This window comes from Sciurus vulgaris, assembly GCF_902686455.1.
Source record: "Sciurus vulgaris genome assembly, chromosome: 2".
Lineage (NCBI taxonomy): Eukaryota > Metazoa > Chordata > Mammalia > Rodentia > Sciuridae > Sciurus > Sciurus vulgaris.
Window position 1 is genome coordinate 125,016,987 of NC_136462.1, and position 15,882 is coordinate 125,032,868.

At 41.6% G+C, this 15,882-nt stretch overlaps 1 pseudogene across 1 annotated transcript; it reads right to left on the reverse strand.

The window, feature by feature from the left end:
* Positions 1 to 8,470: 8,470 nt before the first annotated feature.
* LOC306655341 (activated RNA polymerase II transcriptional coactivator p15-like) lies at positions 8,471 to 13,145 on the reverse strand (annotated as a pseudogene). The gene is made up of 2 exons: positions 12,719 to 13,145; positions 8,471 to 8,566 (listed from the first exon to the last, which is right to left on the reverse strand). The product of its transcript is annotated as an activated RNA polymerase II transcriptional coactivator p15-like (transcript).
* Positions 13,146 to 15,882: the final 2,737 nt, after the last annotated feature.

Below are 15,882 nucleotides of genomic sequence, written 5' to 3' on the forward strand. Positions count from 1 at the left end.
AGAGTCGTTTGGGAGGAAGGGACGGGATGCTATGGAGGCGGTTAGGTTTTCTAGCACATACCTGAGGCCTGACAACAGAGCCCTGGAGAATGCCCATGTGTGAGAAGGATCCACGAGGACTTCAGATGTTCAGGATTCTGGGGAGCAGAGTGCAAGTGTCAAAATAAGAAGTCATGATTGTTCAACATGAGTTACATGGAAATGCTCAACATGTGTTGTCTCTTGTGGCCCTCACAAAAACCAATAATCCACTGCTCCTCACAGTTCCATTTCTTTAAATGATGAAACTGAGGCTCAGAGAGCATATGGGATGACCCTAGTTTGCACAGCCGGGAGTAGCTGAGCCAGGACTTGAAGGAAGGCTGTGTGCCCAGCCTCCTCACTCTCCACCTCTACCCCATGCTAAAGGGAGCACGCCTTGGCACCAGCACTGTGGAGGAGCCCAGGGGGTGAGTTTGAGCTGAGCACTGAGGATCCCAAGGAAGCCAGGAATCTGTAGTACCAGAGGTGGGGTGGATAGAATCCTGACTGCAGTGGACAGAAGAGGAGGAAGTAGAGGGGGAGCACAGATTAATATTGTGAATACTGCATTCAGATCATAGATGGAGAGAAGAGGGTGAGCAATGGAGATGGGCATTGCTGAGGGAGGCTTCTTATAGGAAGTAGAACTGTAGGTGAAGGGATGGAAGTCATGCTGAGAGAAAGGTTAGTGGTTTGAAGGGGAAGTTGACGGAATAAAGAAATAAAGACCCATGCAGAAGTGGACACTCACTGAGGGCTGACTGCAGTCCAGGCCCTGCCTTGGACACCTCCTTTCCTCCTCTCTTTATTTCCCTATCTGGGATATGGATGAGCTTATTTTGCAGAGAAAGAAATTTGAATCAGAAAAGGGTGAGAGAACTACCCAAATCCATAGTTGGGAAGGGGCCAGGTGGGAATCAGACCCACATCTGTGGACCCCACAGCTTGCCTGTTTTGTTCCTGTGGGATGTGCTGCACACTTACTGCTGGGACAAGAGGGAAGGGAGGGAAGTGATGACCCAAGGACTTGGGGTGGGAGAGACAGGGAAGCAAGAGCTCATCCTTTGCTGAGAGACAGAAAAGGGATTAAGAGGGTAGGTCTAAAACAGCTGACGTGGGGAAGTTAGCAGGCGGCAGGGTGCGCAGGCCCAGCTGGTGGAGTTCCAGGCCCTGATGACTAGGTGGGCTTGCTGTACCCATGCTGGCCCCAGTGTCTACCTAGTAAATGGACTTAGAACCCAGCTAGGAACTGAGGTCGTGGACTCCAAAGTGAGGTGAGAGGCCAGTCACTGCCTCCCTGAGGCATCTGGGAGCCTCAATTTTCTCTTCTCCTGCTTTGGTTAGTGATTACATGTTTATTTGTGAATTTGTTCTAAATGTGAGTAAGACTGAGTGACTGTGTTATGGTATAGACACGAGGTCCCTCAAAACTCCTGTATGAATGTAGGAATACTCAGGGGTAAAAGGTTAGATTATGAGAGCTTCAACTTAACCGGTCCATCAGAGTTTGAATGGACTGATTGGTTGGTAACTGGAGGCAGGTGGGGCATGACTGGAGAAGGTGGGTCAATGGGGACCTTCCCTGAAAGGCTTCTTTTTCCCTTCTGCCCCTTCCCCACTTCCTAGCTGCCACAAATAGATCAGCTTCTCTCTACCATGCCCTTCCGCCATGATGTTCTGCCTCACCTTGGGTCCAGAGCAATGGACTTGGCTGACAATGGACTGAACGTCTGAAACCATGAGTCAAAATAAAATTTTCCTCCTCTATATTGGTCTTATTGGATAGTTTGGTCACAGCAATGGAGAACTGACTAACACAATATGCAATGTGTGTGTCTAAGTGTGTGTTTGTATATGTAGGAGTATGTATATATGTATATACGTATGTATGTCTGTGAGTGTGTGTAAGTATATGTGAATTTGTAAGTATATGTGGATGGCTATCAGTATATATATATGCATATGAGCAAGCATGTATGCTTTTGTGTGTATCTGTGTACAGGTGTGTGTGAGTATGTGAGCGTGTACATGTGCATATGTAAGCAGTATGTGTGGGCATGCATGTGCTTGGTCAATGGGAGAAGGGAATCTCCACTGGATGTGCAGCTGAAACACAAGTGCATCCCTCTGACATAAGTCACCATCCCCAGAGAGGGCTGCATGAGTCAGGCTGGCCGCAGCAATGTGGTAGCTTTCCAGAGGCTCTTGGGCTCTGGCCACCCCTGGTGTGGCCCCAGAGCCCTGGGCACAAGGAGGTTTCTGTGTAGGTCTGAAGGGCACCTTCAGGTAGGAGCTAACCTCTTGTAGAATCCACAAATTGCTGCCAGAGTCAGGCCTCTTCAGTGGGGCATCTTGTCTCCAAGTGCACAGTTTTCAGCATGTCTGAGTCTGATTGGGGAATCCAGGTACACAGAGTTATAACCTCACTTTTTGGCTACTGGAATAAAAGCAGCAGGCATTGAGTGAGAGAAAGAGAGACAACAGAGCGTATAGAGAGAGATAGAGAGAGAAAGGATGCACTTTTGGGCACAGGAAATGTAATTCCACCAAACACATCGCATGTTCTTAGAGTTCTCTTAGTCGCTACAAAACGGGTACACTTCATGCATTCCTTTACTCCTTCATTCTACAGACTTTGTTGAATCCATAAGACGTGCCTGGGACTACGCTAGATGCTGGGGCTAGAGAGGTGAATATTCAGACACTATCACTACACTCACGGTGTGAGTCAGTCAGTAAGGACACTCAGCAGGTCCTCATCCATGAGGCAGGGTGTTTGGAGAGGAAAGGAACAGTGAGATCTTATAAAAATGAGCTCTCACTTAGTCCAGGGGTGGAGGGGACAATGACATAGGGGACAAGGGCTCTCCAAGAAGGATTTGGGAGTGGGGAATCACTTTTGTCTTTCCCAAGCTATCTAGCCCAGCATGAGACACTGTGCCTTTCAGGGAGACAACTACAGGGAAAACACCTGATGGCCCCCATCTAACTCCCCAGAGATAGAACAGCAATGAGCGTCTGTCCTGGGGTGGGACTCAGTCTGCAGGTAGTGACCTTTGCATCTCATTCGAGACCTCTGGGATTTGATGATTCTCACTGGTCGGAAGCATCCTCCTGTTGCCAATCCACTCCTTCCACTCCCAAATAATAATCTGAACTCTTTCAATGGGACTTTACAGTAGGTGCTATAATTATAGCCAGTCCATTTAACAGGTGAGGAAACAGAGGAACAGTAACACATCCAAGGTGAGAGAGTGGGAGGGCTGGGAGTTCCACCAAGTTCCACTGGAATCAAGTTCTTATTGATGTCTACTCTGCTATGCAGTTGTTCTAAGCAAAATTCAACTTGGCTTTAGAGATCCCAAGACAGTTCTCTCCCCATTCACTGAATTTCTGAAAGCCACGCACAAGTCTTCCAAAGGTTCTCAGGAATGACATTGCGCCAAACCATTTATCTACCTCATCATCATTTAATCATTCAACCAGTTTTTACAAGGTGCCAACTATGTACCTCAGGGTTATAGATGTGCAAATGCAGTGGTGAACACAACACAACTTTCCTGCCCTAATTTGGTGGTGACACTCATGATACACAAAGAAGCCAAGGAATATATAATGTACCAGCAGTGAGAAGTGACATTAGTCTCAACACCACATCTTTAAGTAGATGCTGGTATGCCCTTTTAAATGGAAACAGATGCTGAGACTCAGAGGGTTTAGCAAACACACCTGAAGTTACATGGTTAGCAAGTTTGAACTTGGCCTTGATTTTGGATTGAAAGCCAGACCTCTCCAGTTCTGAAGCTGGGGCTCTTCACCAGCACTCACTCATGCTCTTGTTTTTATATGTTACTTTCATTTATCCTTCCTTCTTTTCCCTTTTCTTCCATCACCCCTATTTAAGAAAAGAGGAAAAACCAATCCAGACTCCAAGGGCTGGAGGAATAATGCCCTGGGGTCCCCCTGGCTCTTCCCTTGTCCTCAGGTGAGGCTGTCCTCATCTTCAGATTCTAAATGAGATTGTCATGCACAACCAAGTTAAGATGAGGTCCTCTTTGACACTAGGACTTCTTGTGTTTATTTTTTCTCTCTTCTCCTTGTGTTGACAAATGTAGTAAAGACAGAAAAGAAAGCCAGGCAATTTGTCTCAGCAATATTTCTCTCCTAGCCTTCATAATGAATTGTAGCACTCAGAGTTAATCGATCGCTCCCATAATGGTTCTTGTGGATGCTTTCTTTTTAAAGGGCCCCAAACTGGATTCTTGAATTTACTGTTTCCACTAACTGGGTACACACACATGTCTACACTGTGTGCTCCTTAGGCAGAAAGAAAATCACGTCTCCTGAGCATCTGGCTGGGTGCTTTGAATGCGTCACCTCGTCTCCTCCCGGTGATCCTGTGTGGGAGATGTGATTTCTTCCTTTTCACAGGTGATCTTATGGGGTGCAGAAAGGTGAGGTCTGAAGCCTGAGGCAACACAGCTCACAAGGAGCAGCCCTGCAATGTGAGCCTAAGTTTGTGTCTCCAAAGCTTCAGCAAGAATCTTTTGCATTCTAATTAATATGATAACCCCAATTCCCACATATTCCATCCATGTCCTTACCAGATGTCTACAAGTTTGTTCTCCAGGGCATAAAAGTGTTTTGATGTTCTCTGAATCCCTGAAGCCTAATTCCTGTCATTTGGCTTTGTCCTTAAAAATAGAAATGTAACAATTCACCTTATGAGGGTTGTCATTTAAAACACAAACTCCATCAGCTCACATAGGCCCTCCCAAGCTCTCCCCGGTCCTTATATGGCAAAGTCTCACGCACCCTTCAACAGGAGGCAATAAAAAAGTGATAAAGACTTTTAAAATTCAACCACATCATGTAGGTTAATTTTCTGTGTTGTTGCTGCTGCTTTTGGAAACAAACTATCAGTAGCACCATAGCAACTAACAAAGGCTTTTAAAACATTGACAAAATTATTTATGTTTAGCACTTTCATTACTTGTCCTCAATAACACAGTTGCCAACATGGTTTGAAGAGGACTTAGAAATTGTTTGAGTGTATTCATGTTCAATTAGGTTAAATATTTCCCTGTATCTACTACCAATTTGCACAGCAAACCAATCCAAGAGAACCCAAATGAATTGTCACACACACTCAATTAATGCAATTTTTATTCTGAGACAAATAGGATCATGGTGGATTTTGATAAACTGCTCCAATCCTCTTATTTGCATCTGTTGGGTGACTGCTGCATTAAATTGGTGGGCTGTGGGCTGGAGCTTGACAATTGTTTCATCAAGCAAGTGTTCTGGCTTTCACAGTGCTTGCTGTAACAAGAGCAAACCCGTGTCACATTTTCTGGAGTAACAAAAAATGGGTGAACCACCAATAGATGTGCCAGTTGTAACATAACAGAGTGTATGATTTTAAAATTTCCACTTTGACCAATCTAGACATCAGCCAAAAATATTAGATCATCTTCTTTTCCTATGATGCTTCATGCCCAGGAGTTCATACCTATCTTTGTAAAATTAATTGTAGGGATATTATAGAAGGAATTAAAATTATAGCTAAGGAACTAGACTCTTTTATATTCAGGGTTCTTTTCAGTTCCAAACTCTGGGATTGTCTAAGATCTCAGTAGTTTTTTTAGATAGGAAGAGATGATCTAATTATTAGCATAAGTATGGAATTATGTATTTTTTATTCAGTCTATTAACTTATATCTTATTTACTTACTCTTGGTTATACACTGAAGATTCAGATGAAAAAGCCTAGATGGCCCCTGCCCTTCAGGAGCCCTGTGAGAGAGATTAAGTCTGTAGAGTGTCTTGCCTTGGCTTCCGATCTCTGATCTGCCTGCTAGAATGTAGGCATCCTGAAACGCAAGGTTATGTCCTATTTCCAGATGCAGCCCCCAAGTCTCACGCAGAGCTCGGAACCTATGAAACATTCAGGATCAGATGGATGAAGAAGTGGTTAAATGAAAGGCATTATGGGGGAAGGGTCAAGGTGCTGCCGGAAGTCAGAGGGGAAGACTGCTGATGGAAGGAGTTTGTGAAAAACACAATTCAAGTCAGCAAATGACACATGGACCAGTGACTGAGCACCAAGCATTGAGGCAGATGTTCAGGCATAGCATCAAACATGCCAGAGCTCCTACCCTTGAGGGGTTCTTGGTTCACCTGCTCTTGATCTTGAAAGACCCAAGAAACCAGGCAAATTGCCGTGGAATGCTGCAAATGCTGTCATGAGTGCCAGAGCATTGGGCCCAGGGAACTTGCAGGAGGATCACCTGGTCCAGTTTTGAGTGTTTCAGAGAAGGTCCTTCAGGAGGGACAGATTATAGAGCCTCAAAAAATCCAGGGTATGTCCTGGGCTATGTATGTGAAATTAGTAGGGAATCCAGCTGTGAGGATAGGTAGGGCATTATTAGAAGTCCATGTATGCTAGGCCAATGAGTTTGGGTGTTCTTCACTAGGTAATGGAGAGTACCAGATTGTTGCTGGGTGAGACTGTCATTATATGAGCATTCTAGGAAAGAGTGCCTAGTTCTCTGTGATTACAAATAAAAATATTACCTGCACTTGTACAGCACTTTCAGAAAGTCACAGAACCATTGCCTCATGTGCTTGGAGGAAACCTCTGATCAAGTATGTTGTCCAACTGAGGCTTAATCCTGCACTGGGCACTTGATCCACTTTGACAGTCTACAAATACAAGGAATATTTTAGCTTGTGTTTGTGCATCTTCAGTAAGAGAGACTATACCTCCCAAGGAGCTCATATCATTCTTAACTATCCTGAATGCTAGAAATTTTCTTTTTATATTGAATCAGAATCCATCTGTATCATGTGGACATAAGTGCCTCACAGAACAAGTTCCATAGCTAATAAATGAAGCAGCTGAACACCCCTAGATATTCCTCAGGGAAAATGGGCCTTAGTTCCATTTTAATGGAACTAAGTTAACTTAGTTAATTTATACATCAACTTGACTGGGCTATGTGGTGCCCAGACATTTGCTCAAACATTATTATGGGTGTGTCTGTGAAGGTGTTTGACGAGATTGACATTTGAATCTGCAGACTGAGTAAAGCAAATGATTCTCCTCAATGTGGGTAGACCTCATCCAATCAGTTGAAGTCCTGGAGGAACAAAAGGGCTGGCCTTCCCACAAATAAGAGGAAACTCCAGCTGCCTGAGCACTTTGAGCTGGAGAATGGGTCTTCTCCTGCCTTCAGACTCAAACTGAAATTCTGGCTCTGCTTGGGTCTTGAGCCTGATAACTTTCAGACCAGAATTTATACCACCAGTACTCCTACTTCTCAATCTTTGGATTCAGGCTAGTGCTACACCATCAGCTCTCCTGGGTCTCCAGCCTGCCTGATGCAGATCCTGAGGCTTCTCAGTCTCCATAATTGTATGAACCAATCATAAATATATATATATATATATATATATATATATATATATATACACATACATACACACACACACACACATGGTGCATTGGTTCTTTAATACTGTTCTCTTCCCCTTCTCTTGGCCACTTTCCTTCAGCCCAAAAAGGGCAAAGACCCTTCTAAAGTGTGGTGTCAAAAATGGGAGATGTTGCTCCAAGTTCTCAGATCCTCGTAGAGAGAGCATGTGACCTCCTCCCTCATTTTGAACTTTTCCTCATTGAATGTAGCCAGGGTTACAAGACTGGTCCTTATTCCTCATTTTCCAATACAGAAACTCAGACAGGGGAAGGAATTTGCTCAAAATCACAGAACTAGGAAATGACATAAATGCAAGTCTAAAGGTCTGATTTTAAGCCTGAGCTATTCTGCTGGATTCTGTACCATGACACATCCTAGCTGTAACATGAGCACCTTCAATATTACATCCTTTATGTAGGTCATCCTACTCAGTTCCTAAATAAGTCCTGCAAGAGGAGTCCGGGCTCTTTCCATTCTGCTAGCTTTGCTTCACCACACCAAAAACTGGCATTGACCCAGGTATGATCACATTCTCCACATCAGAAAACCCAAGAGCAGTGAGCAAATGCTGGATAGGTCCACAAATCCCAGAACCTGGGGCTGCCTGCTCCCAGCCACACACACTGCACAGCACTCTCACACCACGGGAGGGTCCTCAGAAGCCCACTCATGCTGTTCTGTTCAACGTGCTAGCAGCAGCCACCTCTCAGTTGCGGTTCCCCAAACCCACACCTGCCAGCTACTTTTTGTAAACCTGGCTCTAGGACTTCACTTTTTTTTTCTTTAATATCACTTCCATTTTGTCATCTGCACACATTTGTCATTCAGGAAGAGTAGAAAAGCAGTAGACACTAGCATGTGAGGATTGGAGAATCCTGGTTCCTTCCCTGTGCATTTTCCCTGAATGTGTTTCTAATGACTGGGGAACAGTGTAACAATAACAGAGGACCAGAAAAACAGAACTTCCAGCTTTATTCTTCCCACTGGAAGTCAGGCTTAATCTTGGCAGTTCTCACAAGGGTCCCGTCCTGATGTAGATCACCACTACTGGCCATCAGCATGCTCCCCTGGATCGGCAATGTCCATGGGAGGAGTGCCCACTGTGCTGGGCTATGCCACATGTTGGGGCCTGCGCCAGCAGGTTAATGACAGAGGAGGTGATAATCTCTTTTCCAGTCACTCCGGCATCTAATTTACAAAATGACTGCTCTGATAATGATATCACACAACAGCGACAGTCATGTTGTGGGGATGATCAGGTCTTGGGATTTGCCTCTAACTGTCCTCTAATGTTCTGTGACCTGGAGATGACATTTCCTTTCTCTGGATCTTAGTTTCTCCATTGAAAACAAGGACAAAAACTTCAAGTCAATTTAACTTTGAATCATTCAGTTCCCTTTGGGTTCTCATTTCCATGAATCTGTGATAGGCTATGTAGGCAGTCTGTAAGTCCATCAAGAGTAATACAGGCATCACATACATTCTTCAGGAGACTGTGGTCTCATGTGAGGCTTGGGTTTTCTAGTCATTCAACTTGGGAAGAGAGATAGTTCATGATGTCCCACAAGAACAAAGCTGCCTGCCCATGTAGTTATGAAACTCCACCATGATGCTCACCAACTTGCTCACACATAGTCAGGCAGAAGATGTTCTCACACACATGTTTGAACGAGGAGAAGGTAGAGACCTAAGCTTCCATAATTCAGAGACACTCTTCTTTTGTCTTCACCTGATTTAGTTTCCAAATCACAGTATTACAGATTTAAATGAAATGCCCAAAAGTTCCAAAGAGTAAAAATAGAAGTCAGAATGGCAGAGGGGACATCATCCAGTGAGTGACCCTCGTTCACGATGCTTACAGTGGCTGATTTATTAGATGACAGAGAGGAAAATTGATTTATAAATGGCCTTAGGAAGGTAAGGACTGCTGCCTACATTTTTGAATTAATGTTTAATTATATATGAAATCCTTAATTACACATGGAATTCTATTACAGGCAATACAGGAATATATTTCCCTTTTCAAAAAATAAAGCACTGGAGATAAAACTGAAGACATCTCTGAGCAATCCCCATCTCCTGCCTGCCCTGAGCTCCTGGTGAACACATATTCTATAAGATCATTTTCCTTGCTCTTACATACTTCTAGAGAGAGATACATAGAGTGAAAAAATGTATATGATGTTGTTCAGTAGCATATTTATGGTTGACATTTTAATTGCACATAGAATAATTGTGTAGATACTGTACAATCTACTTTTTTTCTTCATGAAATGACTTCAGTTCCCATCCATGTTCCTACAGATATTTATGCTGCTTCCAGTTGTTCAAGTTAGATATTGCTACAATGTACACTCTTGTATCTGCCTCTTCATGTATATGTGGGTCACCATTGAGTTGGTGACATTATTTTACAGTTCCACCATTTCCCATTTAAGTGCTGATGATTTCTATTTCCAAAATCTTTCAGTTTTGTCAGTTTATGGGGAAAAAATTGGTATCTCATTGGTTAATTTGTCCTTTTTTAATTACAAGAGAGTTGAATATCTTTTCTTGTTATTTACTACACATTATACAATCATTTTTCTATTGGTATTTTTTTCTCACTGATTTTTAGGAATGATAACCTTTCCCCAGCATTTGTTGTAAATGTTTTCTCCCAGGTTGCAGACACCCTACTCCTTGCCCCTTAATACTTCAGTGGGTATTTCCTAAGAATATGACTATTACACATAACTAGATGACCAGTGGTGATTTCAAGAAATCTAACATTGGGGCTATCATTGCAACTACTCTACCATCCACACTCCAATCATTCACTTATCCCAATAATATTAAGAATATTAATTTTATATTTCTGATAGAGCTCCCCTCCAGTTTAGGATCCAGTCCAGAAACACATCCTGTATTTACATCACTTCTCTTTAGCATCCTTTCATCTTGAACAGGCCCTGTTGTTGTTCATGACATTGGCATGTTGAAACACTGAAGTCAGCTGAGCTGGAACCACACAATGTCTGTCTACACTTGTTGGTGGTCAAGGTATTCCTGAAGGGCATCTTGTCTTTCTTGTCTCACCAAAATGTCCACCTAGATTTAGGGTTCATTGATGATTCTTGACTAAAATAATCTTCACTATTATGAAATAGTGATTTTTTTCTGTCATTCCTTCTATACTTTTTACTTCCTTCTCTCTCCCCTGCTATATATTCATTCATTCATCCGTTTATTACCTATCATCTAATATTAGGATGGACCCTGGGTTCTATTTTATTTACAACTTCTTATGTGAGTTGTAATCCATTACAAGCTGTATTCTAGCGCTCTGGTTGCTGTAACAAGTCACCACAAACTCGATGACTTAAGAGAGCACATACTCACTCTCTCAGAGTCAGAAATCCAAAGTCAGTTTCACTGGGCTGAATCACAGCATTGCTGTGCTGCATTCCTTTTGGAGAATCTAGAAGAGAATCATTCCCTTGTCTTTTCCAGGTCCAAGAGCTGCTTCCCTTGCATTCTTGAGCAGGGGGTCCTTTCCTGCACGTTCAAAGTCAGCAGTGTCTAATTTGGCTTCAGGGGCCTCATGGCTTCCCTCTTCTGTGTAGTTCAATCTCCCTCTGTCTCCCTCTTATAATGACACTTGTGATGACTTTTAGGGCCCACAGATAATCCAGGCTGATCTCCTCATCAAAAGATCCTTATTTCACCATATCTTCAAAATCCCTTTTGCCACATAAAGTAATATTTGTGGGTTTCAGAGATTGGATATCTTTGGAGGCCATAATTTAGTGGCCACACTGTCCTTATTTATTTACTTATTTTTTTTCAAGATTGTAATTACTTGATTTTATTTTACACTAGGTGGTGGACACAAAGCAATCCTCCTTAAGTTGACAATTACCTTCACTCAGAACATTTTTAATAAAGCACATTTTAAAAAAAAGTTATCCGTCTTGCAAATTGTTCTGCAATCCAAACATACAATAGCTTGGAAAACAACTTTTAGAAAACAAAAGCCAATGTAAAAAGACAGAATTAAAACAACCAGAACAGTACAGGTTTTATATGGCTCAGATTTTATAGTTTTCTTTTTTTTTTTTAATTTTTTTTATTGTAAACAAATGGGATACATGTTGTTTCTCTGTTTGTACATGGCACAAAGGCATACCATTTGTGTAATCATAAATTTACATAGAGTAATGTTGTTTGATTCATTCTGTTATTTTTCCCTTCCCCCCACCCCTCCCACCCCTCTTTACCCTCTATACAGTCCTTCCTTCCTCCATACTTGCCCCCCTCCCTAACCCTAACTCTAACCCTAACACTAACCCTTCCCTCCCCCCCATTATGTGTCATCCTCCACTTATTAGCGATATCATTCGTCCTTTGGCTTTTTGAGATTGGCTTATCTCACTTAGCATGATATTCTCCAATTTCATCCATTTGCCTGCAAATGCCATAATTTTATCATTCTTTATGGCTGAGTAATATTCCATTGTATATATATACCACAGTTTCTTTATCCACTCATCAATTGAAGGGCATCTAGGTTGGTTCCACAGTCTGGCTATTGTGAATTGAGCAGCTATGAACATTGATGTGGCTGTGTCTCTGTAGTATGCTGATTTTAAGTCCTTTGGGTATAGGCCAAGGAGTGGGATAGCTGGGTCAAATGGAGGGTCCATTCCGAGTTTTCTAAGGAATCTCCACACTGCTTTCCAGAGTGGCTGCACTAATTTGCAGCCCCACCAGCAATGTATGAGTGTACCTTTCTCCCCACATCCTCGCCAACACATGTTGTTGCTCGTATTCTTGATAATCGCCATTCTAATTGGGGTGAGATGGAATCTTAGGGTAGTTTTGATTTGCATTTCTCTTATTACTAGAGATGTTGAACATTTTTCCATATGTTTGTTGATTGCCTGTAGATCTTCTTCTGTGAAGTGTCTATTCATTTCCTTAGCCCATTTGTTGATTGGGTTATTTGTATTCTTCGTGTAGAGTTTTTTGAGTTCTTTATAGATTCTGGAGATTAGTGCTCTATCTGAAGTATGATTGGCAAAGATATTCTCCCACTCTGTAGGCTCTTTCTTCGCATTGCTGATAGTTTCCTTTGCTGAGAGAAAGCTTTTTAGTTTGAATCTATCCCAGTGGTTGATTCTAGCTTTTATTTCTTGTGCTATGGGAGTCCTATTAAGGAAGTCTGATCCTAGACCAACAAGGTGAAGATTTGTTACTGCATCATCAATGTCAGAAATCTGTTCCTTCAGCTGGTTCCATTGCTCCGGATTTAAAGAAATACCTTTCCTTCCTGGTTTCACTTAACCTTCTGGATCCATCCAATATTCTCTAATATCAGTCAGAACTTTCCCTTTAGAATCCCGAATACTGATGTACCTCATTTTCCCGATATGAAACGTGTTATCATCTTTGCTGCTGCTGCTCTGCTTGGCAGATGACAGAGCTCTTGAAGTTTCACCAGTCTTTTGCTTCTTTACAGGTTTTTCTGGAGCAATTTGCTTCTTCCTCTTTAACTTTTTCTCAACTTCACCATCAGAATCACTGCCCGATGAGCTTGAGGAAATAATTTCCTTTGATTTAGGCATTTCTCAGTTTCTGCAGTCAATAGACTTCTGCTCATGGCTTGCAACTCTGTCCTTATTTATTTTGATGCTCAAATTATGCCCAATTTGACCAAATTTGATCCCCTTCAAGCTTTTTCCTTTTTTCTTTGACATAACTCTGTCTCTTATTCAATCACTTTGTTACTTTCTGGCACAAGAAGGTAATTCAGGTTGATTTTGTACTTTCTCTTCCCTTGAATCAGTCATTTTCTCCAAGGAGCATACTTCCTCTTTGTGAGAGATAACATTTGGAAACTGGGATCTGGGTTCAGGTGCTCACTATAACAGGGAGTCATTATTTCTGGGGACTTTCAGCAAGCAGATCTAGGAAATAGATACATATTTACGTATAGGCCACACAAATCCAGCAGTGTTCTTCTTAATCCTTCCTCATTCTCTACCTCTCTGCTTCCATGCTGAGAACACTAAGTCCCTACAAAATCAATACAATTATTCACTTGTTCACTGCTTCAGTAGACATACAATTGTTTTAAAATTCACCATGGGCTGGAGTTGTGGCTCAGTGGTAGAGCGCTTGCCTATCATGTATGAGGCACTGCTAGTGTCTCAGCACCACATATAAATAAATGAATTTTAAAAAGGTCTATTAACATCTCTAAAAAATAGTCAGTGATTGACTTAAAAAAAAAAAATCCATACATCATACCATCATGTAAAGAAAAATCCACTAAGAAGAACTCAGGCTTTCTTTTTTTTTTTTTTTTTTTTTTTTTTTTTAGTGGCTCTATTTTCTTTTTCTTTTATTTTTCCTTATTTTTTTTTTTTTTTTATTGTAAACAAATGGGATACATGTTGTTTCTCTGTTTGTACATGGCGTAAAGGCATACCATTTGTGTAATCATAAATTTACATAGAGCAATGTTGTTTGATTCATTCTGTTATTTTTTTCCCTTCCCCCCACCCCTCCCACCCCTCTTTACCCTCTATACAGTAGTTCCTTCCTCTATACTTGCCCCCCTCCCTAACCCTAACTCTAACCCTTCCCTCCCCCCCATTATGTGTCAACCTCCACTTATTAGCGATATCATTCGTCCTTTGGCTTTTTGAGATTGGCTTATCTCACTTAGCATGATATTCTCCAATTTCATCCATTTGCCTGCAAATGTCATAATTTTATCATTCTTTATGGCTGAGTAATATTCCATAGTATATATATACCACAGTTTCTTTATCCACTCATCAATTGAAGGGCATCTAGGTTGGTTCCACAGTCTGGCTATTGTGAATTGAGCAGCTATGAACATTGATGTGGCTGTATTTCTGTAGTATGCAGATTTTAAGTCCTTTGGGTATAGGCCAAGGAGTGGGATAGCTGGGTCAAATGGTGGTTCCATTCCAAGTTTTCTAAGGAATCTCCACACTGCTTTCCATAGCGGCTGCACTAATTTGCAGCCCCACCAGCAGTGTATGAGTGTACCTTTCTCCCCACATCCTCGCCAACACCTGTTGTTGCTCGTATTCTTGATAATCGCCATTCTAATTGGGGTGAGATGGAACCTTAGGGTGGTTTTGATTTGCATTTCTCTTATTACTAGAGATGTTGAACATTTTTCCATATGTTTGTTGATTGCTTGTAGATCTTCTTCTGTGAAGTGTCTATTCATTTCCTTAGCCCATTTGTTGACTGGACTGTTTGAATTCTTGGAGTAGAGTTTTTTGAGTTCTTTATAGATTCTGGAGATTAGTGCTCTATCTGAAGTATGATTGGCAAAGATATTCTCCCACTCTGTAGGCTCTTTCTTCGCATTGCTGATAGTTTCCTTTGCTGAGAGAAAGCTTTTTAGTTTGAATCTATCCCAGTGGTTGATTCTAGCTTTTATTTCTTGTGCTATGGGAGTCCTGTTAAGGAAGTCTGGTCCTAGACCAACAAGATGAAGATTTGGACCTACTTTTTCTTCTATAAGATGCAGGGTCTCTGGTCTGATTCCGAGGTCCTTAATCCATTTTGAGTTTAGTTTCGTGCATGGTGAGAGATATGGGTTTAGTTTCATTCTGTTGCATATGGATTTCCAATTCTCCCAGCACCATTTGTTGAAGAGGCTATCTTTTCTCCATTGCATATTTTTGGCCCCTTTGTCTAGTATGAGAAAATTGTATTTATTTGGGTTTGTGTCCGTGTCCTCTATTCTGTACCATTGATCTACCTTTCTATTTTGGTACCAATACCATGCCGTTTTTGTTACTATAGCTTTGTAGTAGAGTTGAAGATCTGGTATTGCAATACCCCCTGTTTCACTCTTCCTGCTAAGGATTGCTTTAGCTATTCTGGGTTTCTTATTCTTCCAGATGAATTTCATAATTGCCTGCTCTATTTCTGTAAGGTACGTCATTGGGATTTTAATTGGAATTGCATTGAATTTGTATAGCACTTTAGGTAGTATGGCCATTTTGACAATATTAATTCTTCCTATCCAAGAACATGGAAGATCTTTCCATCTTCTAAGGTGTTCTTTAATTTCTTTCTTTAGTGTTGTATAGTTCTCATTGTAGAGGTCTTTCACCTCTTTTGTGAGATTGATTCCCAAGTATTTTATTTTTTTCGAGGCTATTGTGAATGGGGTAGTTTTCCTAATTTCTCTTTCTGAAGATTCATCGCTTATGTATAAAAATGCGTTGGATTTATGGGCATTGATCTTGTAACCTGCTACTTTACTGAAATCACTTATGAGTTCTAAGAGTTTTCTGGTGGAATTTCCAGGTTCCTCTAAATATATAATCATGTCATCAGCGAACAGGGA